We start from the raw sequence: 19,598 nt of genomic DNA, 5'->3' as shown, positions 1-19,598 counted from the left end.
TTAGGAATAAAATATATAATTCAAGATATTTACGAACTGACTTATAGGACACTGTTTTATGGAAAAGTAGGAATAGAATTCCTATTGTCCGTTAAAGCTGCATAATTTCTTGTGAACCAATAATTAAAGTACGGTAATGTCGAACAAGGTGTCGTTTCTCAGTAATGTCGTATTATTTATTCTGCGTTAAAAGGAACTCCTGATCATCCAAAACCATACAATTTTCTCCTGGTAGATTTATTATTATTATTTTATTATTATTATTTGATGATCATTCATTTTCCGTTTGTTAGATTATATAATTTCAGTTTACTCGATCTTAGTATTTTCGTTCATTGGATCATTTGATTTTCTTGTGGCGTATTTCTCCTTTATCTTTTGTTCTCCTTTTTCATGCTTTCACGTTTCAATCCAACTCTTTCTGTTCTTTTATTGCCTTAAACATTTCGAAATAACTTTCCATTGTCGGCGTTCATGTGTATATCTGAAATGAAAATACTATTAAAATGAGATTTAATTCGTGTAGAAATAACGGAGTGTCTTTGTCTCGCTTCGCGGCTCTCTTGTGCATACCAAACGAAGGAAGATAAACTTATATTGTGTTATAAAATTCTTATATATGCTTTAAATGTATTCAATGACCAACATGTATTATACAATTATGCCAAAATCAAAAACTTTTTCTATCTCCATACAAAATCTCCAAAATTTCGAGAAGCTAAATTCAGGAATAATTACGAACGCTGTAACATCAAATTTATATGAACAACAGAACAAGATGGAGCGACATAATCAGCTGCTCCTACAAAATGATTCCCTCGTTGTTGCACACCCGAAGATCCTTAGGTTATATACACTCCTACACAAGTCCTCAGTATACCGACATGGTGCTATATTTTTCATTAGTGATAATTTCAAGAAGATGCCCAATGTCAAAGCCAAAACTTAAAATCGTTCTTTGAAAAATAATTATTCTTAACTAGAACGTATTACTAGATGTGAGTTCAGGACCATGAAAGATCAGTCTCCGGCTAAATAATGTTTGCTTGTTCTATTTCTCAAAAATAATCAATCTGGAAACGTTGATGATGCGATCTGATTAGGTACTACGATCACTTGATTGCTTCAATCACAACCTTATCATTAATTAAATTAAGAATATGCACGAAAATTCATCATATCTCTGTGAAAACAATATTTTGAGAATCCAGTTTTCTGTTATAAAGATTTAATGAATTTTTGGACCTGATGAAGATCGCAGGATGAAGACGTGATTAAGCGTTCGTGTCATAAGACAAAGAGCAGCGCTGGTCGTCTGTTCCACCTACCTCCGTACTTTAAAACTTGCTTTAGTACATATATCGGCCTAAATACACGTAGCGTCCTGTTCTCGTAGCGTCCTATGTGCACGTAGTGGCCTGAGTATAGGTTGCGGCCGAAGTAAACGTAGCGACCTCAGTACACGTAGCTGACGTAGAACATCTAGCGGCCGATTTCCCGTCTGTGATTGGCGGGATAAGCTTGAAATGCCGCCAGTGATTGGCTGACGGAGTAACGAATACTTTGTGTGGATGAAAATAAAATACGAATACTTGAATATTTCTTAGAGTACGGCCACCTGACGACGACTTCATAAAGTTTAAGCTGTGGACGTGATGCGTGGCGCGTCTGATGCTCAGAGGAGCAGCAGCAGGTGGTTGCCCGAGCACGCAGCGTCCTCGTGCTGGACCAAGAGATCCTAAACAAGAAATGGAGAGAGAGCGAGACGGCGGCCCAGCTCCTCGCCCCCGGCATCATCATAAAAGAAAATATTATATGTAATAATGTTTGCTTGTTCTATTTCTCAAAAATAATCAATCTGGAAACGTTGATGATGCGATCTGATTAGGTACTACGATCACTTGATTGCTTCAATCACAACCTTATCATTAATTAAATTAAGAATATGCACGAAAATTCATCATATCTCTGTGAAAACAATATTTTGAGAATCCAGTTTTCTGTTATAAAGATTTAATGAATTTTTGGACCTGATGAAGATCGCAGGATGAAGACGTGATTAAGCGTTCGTGTCATAAGACAAAGAGCAGCGCTGGTCGTCTGTTCCACCTACCTCCGTACTTTAAAACTTGCTTTAGTACATATATCGGCCTAAATACACGTAGCGTCCTGTTCTCGTAGCGTCCTATGTGCACGTAGTGGCCTGAGTATAGGTTGCGGCCGAAGTAAACGTAGCGACCTCAGTACACGTAGCTGACGTAGAACATCTAGCGGCCGATTTCCCGTCTGTGATTGGCGGGATAAGCTTGAAATGCCGCCAGTGATTGGCTGACGGAGTAACGAATACTTTGTGTGGATGAAAATAAAATACGAATACTTGAATATTTCTTAGAGTACGGCCACCTGACGACGACTTCATAAAGTTTAAGCTGTGGACGTGATGCGTGGCGCGTCTGATGCTCAGAGGAGCAGCAGCAGGCGGTTGCCCGAGCACGCAGCGTCCTCGTGCTGGACCAAGAGATCCTAAACAAGAAATGGAGAGAGAGCGAGACGGCGGCCCAGCTCCTCGCCCCCGGCATCATCATAAAAGAAAATATTATATGACTCTCAAAAATCAGGTAAATTCCGCGTTCCAGACCATTGGAAATTCACCATAGACTGTTGAAGTGCGACTTCACTGTGTTGTTGAAATATTCTAATACCAAATTAGAATATTTTAAAACGCATTTTAACTGCGACACGTGGATGTACTTGAAATAATAAGTTGATAGTTTGGACGCACATAGTCATATGATCATAAAGTGGCAGAAAACTATTTAATTAAAACAACAATTACGTGAAGAAATTTTCGGAAACGATTAAGCCTTAGCTCAAAGGACAGGAGCAGTTAAAATGGTCTCGGCTTTGAATCAGTTCACAATTTTTCATATTGCACATAAATTTTTTCATATACCAAAAGGATATATAATTATTACGCTTATAGTATTGTAGATGAATATGCAATACAAAGCCACACTCATTACCCTGAGTGATGTTGGCCACCTTGCTTGTGAAGGGTCAGGACGCTGGACCAAACCTGTTCAGCAGCAAACTTCTTGCTGTTCCGTCGCGATGACGCACGTGATGACGTCAGCAACCAACAGGTTAGGTATATCGCGTTTGTGAAAATCCCAACAATATGAGATCAATCCTCATTTTGGATGGTATGAAAAAATTTATTCGACTCGAAAAATAATTTCAAAACGCGAAATATGTACATAATTTTGAGGTTCAGAAATCGCTTGTTAACAAAATTTATGAGGCAAACAAAAGTTGTTAACCGATCATTGAGAGGCTCTTTAATGGAAGATACTAAAAGCCTAAGTTTTGAGTGAAGCTTTATTTCGCTCCAACTTGAAATATTCTAAGAATTTCTTCAAATTCAAGATGGCTGATTATATTTTCATAGCATATCATTTCGTATCATTCAATGTAACTCAACTACCAATTTTAAATCAAATGAATATTTCGACAGTTTATGAAATTTTTGTTCACTGCGCAATATATTACGCGCTAATTTTTAACCAAATATTAAACTAAGGTATAGGAAAAATAAAAAAGCTTGGAATTCAACATTTTTTTGGATGAAACACGATTTTTCCTTGATGATAGATAAATACAACGTGATCAAATCTATTGTCAGTATCCCAGTCAAAACAATATATTAGCCCAAGGAAGTTTAGCTAACCTGTTAATAAACTGATAGCTAAAAGCTTGAAACAGCGCTTGCATTCACTCAATACACGAGCTTAGGGATCCGTAGGATAGGCCTCTATAATAGAGTAAATTTGGTAGCTGTGCTGCCTATACAGGACTTAGAGAGCTGGGACTGTTCTTTAATGAAGAGTTCGTCTAAATACTGATATTGAATCAGTTTAAGATAGCTGAGTGTTCGTGCATTCAGACAAGATTGTGTTCTTTGGTCTACTTCCTTGTAGAAAATAATATATGACTTAAAGCTGGCCTTCTTAAATGCAAATGAATTCTTGGTTTACTACCACTCCATACAAACAAAGACGACATTTTCGAAGATCGTTGCAACAATAGAGAAATCAAAGACGATTGTAAGAATCTTCTTCGGAAATTATTCCAACAAATTTATACTAATTTATACTATACTTTATTATACGAATTTATAAATTTTATATATATTTATTATCCAATAAATTTATAATAATTTACATTCCAACAAATTTATACTATTTGTGCCGGCACCTTTAAAAATTGAATAATACAATATGAAATGCAAAAAATCTCTTTGTTTGGGGCCACCAGCAGGCGGCGCTGCATGATCGAGGAGCCAACTTTCAAGTTTTGGGGCGGGTTGTCGCCTATATAAGGGACGCGCTCAACAGGTCCTCTCATCATCGCAAGTGTTCTGTTGAGAGTCAGTCGCTCGCGTGTCCAGCTCCGCCGCCAACATTCCCTCAAGGCAACCAAGCCAACATCCTGATTTATTTTTGGGACCATATTTTTCTCTCCGACAATCATACGAAAAATAAATGTTGAGATTCTATTACGGCTCTACTGATAGGAGTTCAAGGTGAGTTTTGTTCATATGTATGCAAATTTTTCGGCCGACATTGATGTTTTATTTTGCGTATGATATCGCTGTGAAAAAAAACCTAAAATTACAATATTTTCTGTTTTTTAATGGCAAATGGCGTCAAATAATATTGTATTTCTACGAAAATTAGCTATGGTAAAAAATTAATCGTCGTAGACTTTATATTGACACAATTTCTGTCAAGTTCCCGACAACATTCATGGTGTTTTTATTGGTGCTACGCCAAATTCATACTGCAGGTTTAAAGACTGGTACACATAAAAATTATATAAGAGTTCCACTTCTAAATTCCACTATGAAAACAGCAACTCAAGTGCAGGTTGAGTAGATCTAGGGGCCAGGGAGTCGATCGATATTTTTTGCTTTGGACTTTCGAGACCAGTTTTGACCGACTTGACCAGCACGATTGCTGCGCGTGATATCTAGTTTACTTTGTTACTCCCACTTTAAATTCTTTGCCCGCGTTGCTGAAACCTAAAATTTATTTACAATTTTTGAAGAGAAAACCAATATTGCCATACATGGAAATACATTGATGTCTAAAATATTTATTTAAATATTATGTTTTATAAGTGAATTAATTCATTATTGAGAAATTCCTAACATCGAAAGTCTTACAAGTAAATTCTTTCATTAGATAGAAGAGAACACTATCAAGACGGTAATATTTATTCAACATTCGTCGAAACAGTACCAAAAATCATTACAATTTCTTACAACAGGCTCGAATTTAATTTTATAAATAAATAATATAATTATAATGAATAGAATGAGATGCCTGAATGACACCGGACAAATAAGTTGCATTGCAAGCTCTGCCTTGGAAGATTCGTTTCCTATTGGTGCGATTTTTTTCGCCTTATTTCAAGGCCTTTAAGAGGAAGCAGACAGGCAATGTCCATCCACCAAATGCTCGATGTCTCGCAACACGCCTTCTTTTGGGGACTGAACACTGGCAAAGTTGTTATCCTTGAACATGACTTGTTTGTGGGCCTCAAATGCCCGCAAAAAACTACTGCTTATTAACCTGACTTAGAAGCAAATTAAGATAGATCACAGAAATAAAGGAAATAGTAATCTATACTGCAGTTCTAGCAAGCGAATGCGCTTTGTTTTTGAGAGAATTGGGAGATTAGAAAAACAATGAAAGATAATATTTTTTAGCACAAAAAAATTCCTCTAGAAATGTAAGAAGCTAAAAATTACGGATGAACATAAAATAAATAAATGTGAATAATAATTAAAATATACCTGGATGAACATGAATGCATGAATTACGGACACAAGACAGAATAGAAATTCATAATAAATAAAATTTAATATTATCAAAATATTAATTTGCCCCCCAGCACTGCCCCCGTCCTGGCTACATCGCGCGGCAGTCGTCTGGCTAACTGCGGTAACGTTCTCGAGCTCAGCGTGCTGGTGCAGACTCACTCTGTCACTTGAGGTGGGTTTAGTAATAAAAAATTCCCTCTTAATATATTGTTATCACATTTTTGAGCATTCCAATGACGAAGAGAGTAGATTTACTAAAATGAATTGGCTGATCTGAATAGTTCATTTTATTTTATTTTAATAAATGTTAAGGTTTTGCTTGGTGAATAAAGCCATTTAAATTCCCAAGTGCAGGCAAGCACAAAAATTTGAAATGAGGAACAATATTTATACAGCTTATAACATTGTTATCAGATATGCATGTTTATTTTTTGAAATTTCAGCGATCATTGTTTGCTAATTTAACTAAAACTTCATTTAAAAACGCAAAAAATTTTATAAACGACATGTCAATGACATATTAGTTGAACTTTCAGACGACTTTAAAATAGATTAATCATGTTCTCGTTTTTGTCTTTGTTGATTGCATCACAATCTGTTATTGGTAGGCCTCGATGAACCTCTTCATTTGAATTAATTCATTCATAAATTAAAATCATTAACGAATTTTAAATTTATTTTTCTCTTGCCCCTCAGCTCTTCCAAATCAATTTCTACGCATAAAAAAGAAAGCCTCGCTGTCTTCTGTGAAGATTCAACGCTTATAGCTTGAAAGTTCAACGTCAGCAAAAAGTAAAATATCCACCGCCTCGTAATATCAACAGATTTTCATCGTCTATCGCCATCAAGAGAAAGAAATATTCAGAATGGTTTACGATACATTCAACAGCTTGGGAAGTGCTGCTTCAGAGTTGCACGACAACGAGAAGAGATCGCTTGAATCAAGGTGAGCTAATGACAACAACCTTATAGTGTAGATTAAAATAATTAATTTGAAACTATTTTCATGCAACTATATGATTTTTCAAAATAGCTGCCATATAGTAATGTGATACCATATTTAAACCAGCACCGATCGAAAAACAACCCATTAAATTTCTCACTAATTCCACCCGCGCATAATTTATAGCTAATTTCATCCTATTCACGCCCTTTCAAGACCAAAAAATTCTGACTACTAAGAACTTACCATTGTTTTTATTCAATTTGTTTCCTGCTTTTACGAAAAAATTTGAAGTTCTCTGAATTTATCATTCAGTTTATTTTATTTTTTTCATCTGTCACAACCAAAAAATTCTCACTTCAAAGAATTCCTCACTCATTGTTTTCTTTTTATTCAAAAAGCTATTATATATTGCATTCTATTTATTCACCTTCCATAATGAAAATTATTCTGACTACACAGAGATTAAAAATAATAATGCAGCATTACAATAATTATATTCTATTTGTTTACCTGTCCTTACGAAAAAACGTCCATCTTTTTGCAGACAATTGTCGTACCAGAAGCTGCAGGAGCCAAACACGTCTGGCACCAAGCGGGTGAAGAAGTCTAGTGGCGCCCCCCAGCCGCAGGCCGACCCTTGGGGGCCGGTCTTCCGTGACCGTCAGCACTTCGTTGACATGCATCTCTGCTGAGACGCGGCGCCCAATGGCGGCCATGATGATAGTCATCAGGGGAAATTAGAGATTAACTCAATAACATTTAATAATTTAAATAGAGAAAATCAAAATACGAGGAAATTCAAAAATCGGGTGGCCATCATGATAATCGTCAGTGGAAATGAGAGATTAATTCAAGAACATCGAATTATTCAAATGAAGAAAATCAAAACACGAGGAGATTCAAAAATCGGGTGGCTACGATGATAATCATCAGTGTATTTTAGATATTAATGCTTGATGTTTTTAAGGTTTAAATGAAATACTAAAAACCCCAAGATATTCATGAATTAAAATCAGGATGATGCAGGAAACTCAAATTACTTGTACAATGCGATCAAAAATGAACGGAAATGGCTTAGGTATATGTTACTTGGACTACTTTAACTTAAGCTACAAAAGTCAGTATATCAGATGTGATCTCAGTGGCAACGGCAAGAAGGGATTGTAAAGATATTGACATGAATATGCATGCATTCTTCGCAATTAATAATGAAATGGAACAAAACAATTGATTGATAGACAAGCCATAATCAATTTGTCAGCTCATAGCCGTCATTAAAAAATATCAACACAACTGTATCATGTTTACATACCTCTGACGTTGAAGGACTTGCATCTGCGGTAACCATTTTCCCCGATAAAGTATTTAAAATACAAAGTATTTTCCGTGAAAAGTATCTAAAATGCTTTATTCTCTATAGAGAAACATAGCTGCTCAATGCTAACAATTTACTAAGCTTCGCTGCTCATTGCAGTTGTATGATCTAATTTTTCGTATTTATAACCATTTAAATTCTGGGATTTTATGTTATCTTTATTTTAAACGAAATCAAAATAAATCTATACAGGAATGATTTGACGCTTTTACTTGCAATCCTTATTTCATTAGGCGCCTGAAAAAATTAATAAAAAATAAAAGATTGTCCATCAATAATATGACAAATAACTAGCTATTCTTGAAAAAAAAGGCAAAAAAATACTTACGATATTTTTTATTTGAATCAAACTAAAGTTTGCATTGACATAAATTCGTTTACGTTTGCAGTGAAATAATTATACATACACGACATAAATTTCCATATCACGATATAACTTGAAGATGAAAGTATTAGATCATATTATACAATGTAAACGATCTGAAATGTTGCGATCATTACAAAAGTAGAATGCCTAAATAAAACCTAGAAAGTCGAGACCACTTAAAAAAACCTAGAAAAAAAACTAGAAAAACCGAGATTATTGGAAACCCCTAGCCAAAAGAAACTAGAAAAACCTAGAAGAAACATCGAAAAAAACCTAGAAAAAACCTGTCTTAAATTAACAAGACGGCGGCAAACCTTTAAATAGTTTTCTCGAAATGAGCACTAGTGTAGAATAGAACTGTACCGGAGAAAAATAGTTAGATAAATGAAAAATTTATCCTTCAGAATAAAATTAAAAGTCCGAATAATAGTTTTACCTCTGAATTAAAAAATTGTGTCTCGACTAACGTATAACGCTTGAAACAGACAACATTCTGCACGATGAAGGATCAACAAATAAAACTCTTGAGTTTTGACGGGCTCACTCAGAAAAATGGGTGGGTCCAAATAATAAATGGATCCAAATGTCAAAAAAATAAATGGATAAAATAAATAACTAAATGACTAACTAAATAAATGGATAAAAATGTCCAAATAGTAAATGGATCACATCCATACCCATGCACCAGCAGACCGACCCATGCGCCTTTTTACAGGGCCAAACTGTGTCCCACCCACACGAGGACAAAAAGTAAATCGTTATTGGAAATAATATACGTTTAAAAATTACTTTTTAAAGACAACACTTCCAAAGAATCCAGTATCTCCAATCTTACAGATGTGCAATGAATTTCTTATCTAATTTTCGAAAATTAAAAAAAAATACTTTTCAATTTTTCTGATATATATAATTTTTTTTTTTTAAATATATTTTTTTCATGATTTTTTTCATATCCAACAGTGATTGAGCAATTTTTTCATGATTTTTTTCATATCCAACAGTGATTGAGTCAAAGTTTAATTTAACAATTAGTCTTCAAGACGCCGTAAAGCATAGCTGGGCAAATTTCGATGAGAAAAGACCAACGTAACCTGCAGTGACCAATAATACTTTGTTGCAACACAAGGTCGAAGGTTGACATTTCTGAACGTTCTGTTGTGTATCGTAACGTCCTGTTGAAAAGATGGTAATTCTGGGGGAAAATGACTCGCCTATTTTGTATAGAACATCTCGTCTCGATATAGCGCCCCGAAATATGCCTAAAACCTGAAAACTATCGATATATTATGTATTTAGCTGTATGTTATATGGTTATATATTATAAGTACATTAGAATATTCTACATATGAGGGTCGTCTCGTTTTGACCTTAAAGGCTGAATGCAAGCGACGACGTGATACCATAAATTCCAATGATTAGAATTGATTGACTAAGTTTTTCCTAGAATAAATGTGATACAACATAATGCAGCATTTAAATTTTCCGTTGTTTTCATTATTATCGTCTGCAAAGAGGAGTTACCCTTCAGTTGCCTTATCTAAATTGTGCCTCTCAAGTGCAGATAACCCTTAATAAATGCTCTCAGCATTATTCCGGAACCAAATGCATCAGGATGTGCACCTTCTACTCATTCAGGATTAAAATGAATAGAAGTAAAAATGAGAATTCATGTCGAAAGCGCCAATTAAATTATTGATATCCCCAACTGGATACATCGGGCTGAACCGGTTTTAAGATTGCCTTCTTACGGAGGCACCTTCGCTAGCCTGACGTAATATGGAAAAGATCAGGATCTTGTTTGGAATACCAGACTGTTCTGGATTTCGTTGAAAAGTTAAATTACATTTTTCTGCATTACATTCATTATTATATCATGTTAACCTGGTCTAAACAAAAGCAGCTTAACCAAACCATAGAGAATCTAATGCAGCCTAATCCATTATTACCTGACTCCACCTGATTTAATCAAACCTAATCAAGCAAGTAAATAACCTATAGAGACCTAATTATTATGTTTTGGGGAACAACCCCGAAATAAAATCACTGTGAAATTTTTTATTCTTGAGTCGATTATTCCGCGTGAATCCAGAAAACTTTTCATACTTTTTTTGGCAATGATAATCTGCACTGAAAACTGATATATATTTAACAACCGGTAAGAATATTATATATTAACAAAATCGTTTGTGCGCGAAATCTGGAAAAAAGATTCGGTATATTATGTAACGAAAACTCGATCTAAACAACAAATAGGGTGTTGATTGCCCGCACAATGTAACGCAGTCTTATAATTTGACAGCAAAAGTTCTTGCAAACCGCCACATCACTATCATTTAGCAATGTTTAATTACGAATGTTATTTTAATTATCAATATTTTGATCGTTAAAATAAAACAATATGTCGGTGCTACTGAAAAAATTCTAAAATTTGTCGGTTAATTTCCAATTTCGCGACCAAATCTTGTGAAATTCAAGCATTCTTGTCAATGTTGGCATGAATGAAGAAAGAAAATAAATGACGAAAAACGGGTTCTCTTCAGTGCGAGTTAACTCAGTTTATTAAAGTTACGCGATTATACTAAATACGTGAGATACAATTTCATATCACTGTATTAATATCGTCTTTTTCACTATTTCAATTATATAATTAGCTCGAATAGAGATCCCTTTGGTGACTCGTAGCATTTGAGTAACATTTGCATTTCATGATCCACGAGGCCAATTGGACAAACGAATTCTAATTTGGATGACGAACTGGATGAATTTGACAGAATTTACGTTTTGCTCCCTGCAACCTTCAAAAAATTTTCCGCCTAGCTTATGTTTTCCGCGGAATTTTAACCATATCAGCTTATTAACCAAAGTATATTCTTAAAACTTGGTGAACGTAGCCATGAAGCGAGCAATTATCACTGCAGGGTAAGATGTCTCTTTCCCAGAACTGGTTCTGAGCCAGCGAGCTGAAACAGAGTACGGTTCCCAGAAACTAAAACCAGTTCAATTTTTTACATTTTAACTACAAGTCTCTTGTGCCTGCAAAATTCGTACTTTCTGAAGCAATAACTATAACACTTGTCAATACCAAATCCATATTTTCTAAACTATATTTGAATTCAAAATTAAATCTGTACATAAAAACTAGACATGTTAAAAGAAGAGTACTCGTTGTGATGAATGTAGAGTTTGTTCAAAACTGTGGATTGCTAAAAGAGACGCACAAAAAACGAGTATATTGTATATCATCCACACGTAATAGATACCCGTAATAAGTCTTTTTCCTGCTCTTTATGAGAAAAATCGCCTCATTTGCAAAACATTATGCATTGAATGTTAAAGGACTCGCTCATAGAAAACTGAGATTTTCATCTCATAAAAGATTTTCTACACATTCAAAGCATTGGCCATCAACCTTCACATTTAACTTTTATAAACCATGCAGTAGCCTTGTTTATAACTAACGGCCTTAGTACACTTAGCAGCCTTAGTACACGTAACGGCCTTATTACACTAGCGGCCTTAGTACACTTAGCGGCCTTATTACACGTAGCGACCTTAGTACACTTAGCAGCCTTAGTACACGTAACGGCCTTATTACACGTAGCGACCTTAGTACACGTAACGGCCATTGTACACGTAACGGCATATTTCTCGTCTTTGATTGGTGGGTTTAGCTTGAAAAGTCATCAGAGATTGGCTGATGAATTTACGAAGTCGTAGCTTATTTGATAGCAAGCCTCCTGGTGATGCGGCTCAGTCGATCGCTATACACAATTCGGGCATAAGCGTCTTCGAATAAGAACAAAACACTTAATATTAAATTACCTTGAATTTAAACGCAATGAAAATAACAAGCAAGTTCACCGTATCTTCAGTCAAAACGTTTTCATTGAAGATATGATGAACTTCCTTAGCGTTTTTTTTTTTGCTTGTAAATTCTTGGCGAACTTGCAATTTAAGCAGACTAATGATATAAATATATCTGAATTACATTGAATTTGTGTGAACAAACATTCACATTATTCTTATTAAATGAGGTCATTATTATAAATCAAATAAGATGTTTAATTAAGCTTCTTATAATTACCGATAGAGGACGGTTCTTGGAGAGTGAGCGCTAGTGTTTCTAACTATCAGGGATCAGAAATCAATTTCATTTAACATTCTGAGTATACGTACGCGTTTCAAATTCGCTCATAAATCAAAATATATAGATGGTCATAATTCGATAAGCCGATTGCAAAGGAACCGCCGTTTGACATTAATCAACTGTCAGATGGACGACTTGCGCAAGCGCTTGTATAATGAATATGAGTCGTGAGTAGGACAAGCATAAACGACGTTATTGGTTCCAGTCAACGCTAACGTGAAAATGTTTATAGTGATGACTGCATTATCACTTTGTTCTGATGCTTACCCAAGACCTTTACCGGTCCTTTAGTGCAACTCATTAAGAAACAACAAGAGCGCTACAAATTAACCTCAGGCTGAGCATCATCATGATATTGATTCAAGGACAAAACAAATTGAAGAGTAACGGGATAATTAAAGCTTGAAAAAAATTTCAGCTCTAAGCTTCTCATAATTTTATTCGGTTGGGAAAACCTATTACCAGGCGCTATACTTCAGGAATCATCTGTAGTTAAAATATTTGGACATGCGTTAAAATGCGACTCAATTGTTAAGTTAGAATAAGTATTCAATTTTGATCAAAAAATAGCCTAAATGGTCACCAGGAGAACGAATGAAATGAACTCCTTTACGCAATTTCTCGTTCAAGTGAAATACGAAAGTTGTTGTGGGGTGGATAACAAGCTCTCGTTTTAAAGATTGCCATTAAATACGAAGACTTTTTAAAATGAAAAAAATGAACAATTCAATCAAAGTACATTAAATATTTGTATATTGTTACTTAACATGTAAAAAACAAAATCGTTTGAAGGCATTTGGATGGCATGCAGTAGTAGCGAATGGGATAAACTACTGCGCAACTAAGAGATCCTTGTGAGCGAAGGTTGCGTAAAAAAAACCTTCTCGCGCCCAACAAGACCAGTCAATGTTGCGAGTAGCAACATGCATGGCGAACGAGTTTAGTCAGTTCTGAGTAAGAGGACAAGATTCGCGTCAGTTCTGAGTAAAGCTGCAGTGGCGTCCAAATCAGTTCCGAGAACCGGCATCGCCATGCAGGAGCTATTAAACCCTGCGTCGTTATTTCGGTGAGTACAGAAAGTCGCTTTATAAAAGGCAAGTGCGAGCAATCTCGGTATATTCGATGCTAGCACTCTGCTACACACAGTTCTCTTGCATGCACTGCAACTTTGTCGCTTGAAACTTCAAGTTACTTTTGTGACACTGGAGTCTCATTTTGAGTCAACGAACTTGATGTGAGAATCTTTAGTCAATGTCCAATACTTCACAAAACTAAATATGGATGATAGTATTATCATTATATAATCCAACAAACTTCTGCGTGATTCTCATGATATGAAATTATTTGTGCAATATCAGGTAGTTACGCAAATAATAATAATAATAAACTCGTATCTCCACCAACAGTATTGCCTCCAACCCGGCGACCTCGCGTGGCAGTCGTTTAGCTAACTGCGCTAACTGGCTCGAGCTCAGCGTTCTGGTCAACACGCACTCTGTCCCTTGAAGTAAGTTATCCCTAGTCAAGTTATCTATGATTTTGACAATTACTGATAGTTATTACTGTTAGAGAGTTCAGCGTCATCGCAACTTTGGAATGAGTTTAAATGTTATTATCATAATATATTTGTGCCAGCGTTGAATAGGACATTGGTTTGTTGCGGATTCTTAACCACCCGGCCATCGTGCCGATTTCGACAAGAATTTTACAACTAGTTGTGAGTTTCAAACCTTCAACTTGCAGCTCAAATCTTAGTGATTTAACCATACGAGCTGAACTGTGCAATTAAATTGAAAATCAACTCTTTAAAAAACAGCTTTAATGAATCCAGGATAAGGGAAACACGTAATGTCATCGAATGTGTCGAACTGTCGATACTCGGTGTACCAGTATTTTCCAATAACTATTCTTTATTCTTTCAGATCTGCAGACTCACTAAGATTTTAGGATCTCCAAAGAAAAATTGAAGTGACAGCGAGGCCATAAAACATCACGATGGTTTTGGACAGAGACAGCGTTACTGCCAACAGCAGCGCTGGCTGGGGTGAACCGCACTCACGGTGAGTTGAATTGGGTCCACAAAAAAAAGCGGTTTATATGAATAGACCAAGTCCATTAAAGAATGGTTCCCATTTGAGTCTTAACGATTGGGTTCACCATTTCCAGCAGCCAAGTAGTTAGTATTGCCAAACTTAGAGCAGCGAGTTGGGGGTTCGAAACGTACGACTAATTGTGAAAATGTGAAAATTCTGGTCGAAATCGGCAAGGTGGCCGGACGGTTAAAAATCGGCGACATTCATATATAGCCTGATCAATGTCAACACTGCTATATTATCATATTATACTAAGATAGCTTGAGCGAAAATTTCAATCGCATAGATATAGTCCATTTGCGTGGGAGTAAATCAGTAGTAGATTTATGAACATGTTAATCGTTTCACCATTGAAAAGCATTTTAACACAATTTAAATAAATACGCATACCTCATTACTAGAATTAAACTGATAGAAAAAGGCTTTCTTTTCATCATTTCTATGAGGATTTCCAGCTAAAAATATTCATAATTAATAATAACTTATTTTGCTCTCCAGGAAGCAAGTGCCAGCCTCGAATTATGGCAACAAGAGCTGCCTTAAGAACAGCAGCAGCAGCAGCAAGCAACCGCATGGCTCGTGCTCGACTAACAAGCAAAACAACAGCGGGTCCTGGGGCCCAGTCTTCAAAAACAGGGACAACTTCAACTCGATGCACCACTTCTAACAACGAAAATCTTCTTAACTTAAACTTACGCATACTTAAGAAAAATATCGTAACGTTCGTCTCGATCATTATCGATTTTTATAAGATAATGATCGCTAGTGGAGTTCAACTGTAAAAACATCGGTTATTCTGCAGCAAACTTGATAGATCTCACCATAAAAAATTAAAGTTTGCAAATATAACATTCTACAAAAGTAATCAATATAATTATTATAGACGTGTCGTCTAGCATGAGGCATTGCGGAGAGGAGGAAAAGAACTAGTCTTTAATATTAGTTTTCATGGCTCATTATGTAGTGCTAAGTATAGTAGATCAATTATTTATACTTAATTTCAATATCATTTATTGTTATAATTACCCTTAAGTTTATTAACTGATGTTTACAAAGAGCTAAAGTAAATCTTTCTCTACAAATTCATGTACGTAATATTATTTCCCGACACACTTGAATCTCAACAAAAAAAAAAAATGCAGATCAATAAACTTTCAAGGCACTTGCAATTTAACTTTTTAAGACTACATTGTGCAGAGCAATGTTATCAATGGTACGCCTTGGAGAGCTAATTTTCAAATTGTAAGTTAAGTAAGCAATTAAGTTCGTAAGTAAGTTAATTAAGGGTAGAGCTCGTCAGTCCCAGAAGGGTGCAGGAGCCACTAATCCTTCAGTATGAAGAATTGTATTGCGGTAAATATTATAACTTTCTCAGCTACCCAATTAGAGGGCTAATGTATGTAAATGAGTAATGATAATTGTTCGTTCATTGCGCGATTTATAATTTAACGCGACTTCAAAAATTTACACTGAGCTGGAAAATACACGTTACTTTTATATTACAAAACGCTGCAACAATACTACTTCAAGAGCACAGCGGTAGGATCGAAATAATAATCTTTGATTCCAAAAGTTTAATTTATAATGAAGAAATTAACAGCGATTCCACATTAAATTTGGTGGAAGGAGAAGCAGACATGAGCCTGGAGAATGCACGAGTGAGGCAATTACAATAACCATTAATTAGATAACGAGTTGTGATGGTCTTAAGTTTCACGTCACATGTTGGTAACATGAGCTCATAAATAGAAAGTGATTGCTGAATTAATGTTAATATTCGTTATCTAGGAATAATGCACAAAAAAGGGACTGGCAGGCAGAATACGCTGAAAAATTCAAGGAATTATCAGCATTACAATATAATACTGATTGACCATTAATATGGGATGATTGGCGGACCAAATATTAAGAATTTGCAGCGATTTGCTACCTGCTTACGATGACGTGACTATGACGAGACTACAAGCACTAGTGCTAAAGTCCCAGAAATAAGCAGCCAGCGGTACTAGTCACAGCCAAGCTAAAACCAGCCTTGGTGAACCAGCCTTAATATACACACGTTTTATACATGTTATTGGCCTATTATTCACCAGATATTCAGATCCTATTTTTCACATTTTCTCACCACAACACCATACAAAACATTTGACAGGTAATTATATGGGCGGAAAGCCATGCAACTCATATAAGCTTTACTAAAGCCTTAAGACCCTAAAATTGCCCAATTGTTTTGGGCACCGCTCACGGCCATGCTGATGCACCACCTTCGACGTCTCTTACAAAGGGACATGAGAAATTTTGCAAGTTTGCAACACTGTCAGGGTATTGAACCCCCTAACTTAGCTGCACCCAAGACCATTATACGTGTACCACTGTACTACAGTACACTGCGCTCCTATGTACAGAACATCCACAACATAACAAGTGTTTCGAGATATTGGTTTTACACAATATCCTATTGAAGAGGAAGGCATGTATCCTGCGGAGTCATTGGACTTCGAGGCTGAAAAACTAAAGAGCGCAAAATGACTCAAAGTTTAACGCGGAGTACAATTTTTTTAGAATTAATGGAAATACTTTAAAGCTCACATGAAAATTGTCACGAAAAAAGCTGAATGGCGAAATTGCAGATGGGTTAAGTTGAAAATAACCTCACATGCATAAAATAAGAATAGCGATAACTTAAACTTAGAATTGTAGAAAAGTTATAAGAAGAATCAACATGGAAAGCATTACGATTAGAACTTAGAGAATAATGTATAACTAGATATGAAATATTAGTTCATTTGCTAATAACACAAAATCTACGATACAATTTATTGTAGTAGGTCGATAATCTCAATAATAAAATATTTACAAACTATTAGCATAAAGCAGACAAAACTAATAGCCTCGGACAATGCCAACCTAACTGAAAGTTCATAAAACGATGCATTTAGAAAAACAATTTTAGAAAACGAAATAATAACTTTGCCTCAAAAAAAAAAAAAAAGCTAACGCTATTCACTCAGCATTTAAATAGAACAAATTAACAAGTTCATTTCTAAGATTGCGGTACAAGAAAAGAGAATATGATGGCAATAATTTTTCATATATTTTTGACGATGGAGGCCGAAATATGGACAAACCGGCGCAACATTTAAGCTGTTTAACTTCACTTCTTATTTGTACAATTTGTGCGATGCACAAGAATTCATCTTTGGCACGCTTTGGCAGATGCGTAGAACATAAGTTAATGCGTCATGATTAATTAAATGCGTCAGCAATAAATAAATAATTACAAAGATAGTTAAAAGCGTATTCGTTCACTGCGTCCAGCGGCAGAGGAAGCGTAGCTGTGAACGAACATCGTACACTTAGAAAAATGAATGGTTCATAAACTTATATTGTCCAAATAATGACACTTTCTTACTCACAGCACGAACAATGAGCGGCCGCAGCACTGACCTCTCACCGGGCCAAACTGGGTCAGGATGACCCACATAAGAGCAAAAAATGCATTTTTATTTGGAACAAGTCTCGCTCATTGCTTCGAGTGTATAATTGCAGTCAACCAACACGAAATAACACACAAACAACTGAGGTATAAGAAATCACATAAAAAGTTTGGAGAACAGTCGTACGATGGATGCAGGATTCATGTTTGTATACAACACACATTGTATATTTCGAGTTCCATACAAGTCTTGTGTTGACACAGCAGCCGTAGCATCCCTACAGCCGTCGCAGGTACGGATGATTTCCCTGCGTAATGAAGTGGGACATGAAAAATATTTCGTCATGAGGAAGTTTGTTAGAGGAATTATATAAAATTGAATTTCCTTCATATTGAGTTCAAAATAAATGCGAATTAACCGACACGCTACAGTGCCATGCCGGTCAAATTACTCTGCGTGACTTATGTTATAGGACCGTCTAAATAAAGTAATTAATTAAAAAATTATTTCTAAGGACTATGCGTTTATTCTGATAAAGAAAGCGTAGGAGTGATGAGCTTGTGACGAAGGAGATGGTGGCGGGAATAAAAGGGTTTCAGTTAAAGCGAGAATGTGAGGGAATCGTGAAAAGTTTGCCAGAGCAAGTGGAATAAAGAAGTTAACAATAATAGAAAATGATGTTCTGAGGGCTCCGGTCTCACCTGAGCGCCCGCGGTCGGCGGGACGGGGAGGTCTTCGAGCGCGATCTCCTCTGGCGCTGGGCGCGGCGACCGGCCCGCGTCTGGGGAGGTACAACGATCATTAGGACGGAACTAACGTTCACTAGGACGGAATTAACGATCATTATAGGACGGAACTAACGATCATTATAGGACGAAACTAATATGTAATACACCCAAGCGAAAAGATATATGACCAGCACTAAAAATATTATAGGTTATAATAACCGGCACTGTGGCGGTCAAGACAATAAATATGTGACACTTTAACATATTCAAGAAAAAATATGAAAGAGCAGCAATCAAAATATGCTTTATGCTAACCGGCATTATGTCCGAGTAGATGATAAATAGACCATAAATACGTATCATTATAATATGTTATAGTAACATAACACTATGACCAGCACCGTATACATGCGTTATACAAACCGGCATTATGTCCGAGTAGACCATAAATGCGTAGCATTGTAACATAGTCAAGATTATACTAGGTACTATATCATCAAATTAATATATCATTTTATTGTAACATAACATTATGACCAGCACCATATACATGAGTTATGCTGACCAGCATTATGTGTGAGGGCATAGAGCAGACAGAGGGAGAAGAGGGCGGTGTATTGC

At 35.9% G+C, this 19,598-nt stretch overlaps 3 long non-coding RNA genes across 3 annotated transcripts; 2 read left to right on the top strand and 1 right to left on the bottom strand.

Moving 5' to 3' along the window:
* The first annotated feature begins 4,401 nt into the window (after positions 1-4,401).
* On the top strand, positions 4,402-8,403 carry LOC108683051. Its single transcript, XR_001931593.2, has 4 exons — positions 4,402-4,582; positions 5,956-6,056; positions 6,581-6,830; positions 7,375-8,403. It is a non-coding gene; the product is annotated as an uncharacterized LOC108683051 (long non-coding RNA).
* Positions 8,404-13,823: 5,420 nt separating this feature from the next.
* Positions 13,824-15,884, top strand: LOC108683049. The gene is made up of 4 exons (XR_001931592.2): positions 13,824-13,953; positions 14,126-14,226; positions 14,642-14,779; positions 15,311-15,884. It is a non-coding gene; the product is annotated as an uncharacterized LOC108683049 (long non-coding RNA).
* A 487-nt stretch (positions 15,885-16,371) lies between these two features.
* On the bottom strand, positions 16,372-19,030 carry LOC125179266. Its single transcript, XR_007157207.1, has 2 exons — positions 18,951-19,030; positions 16,372-18,556 (listed from the first exon to the last, which is right to left on the bottom strand). It is a non-coding gene; the product is annotated as an uncharacterized LOC125179266 (long non-coding RNA).
* Positions 19,031-19,598: the final 568 nt, after the last annotated feature.

The sequence above is a fragment of the Hyalella azteca genome, unplaced genomic scaffold, assembly GCF_000764305.2.
Source record: "Hyalella azteca isolate HAZT.00-mixed unplaced genomic scaffold, Hazt_2.0.2 contig16237, whole genome shotgun sequence".
NCBI classification, from domain to species: domain Eukaryota; kingdom Metazoa; phylum Arthropoda; class Malacostraca; order Amphipoda; family Hyalellidae; genus Hyalella; species Hyalella azteca.
The sequence above is the reverse complement of the archived record's forward strand: the minus strand, read 5'-3'. Positions and strand labels throughout refer to the sequence as shown.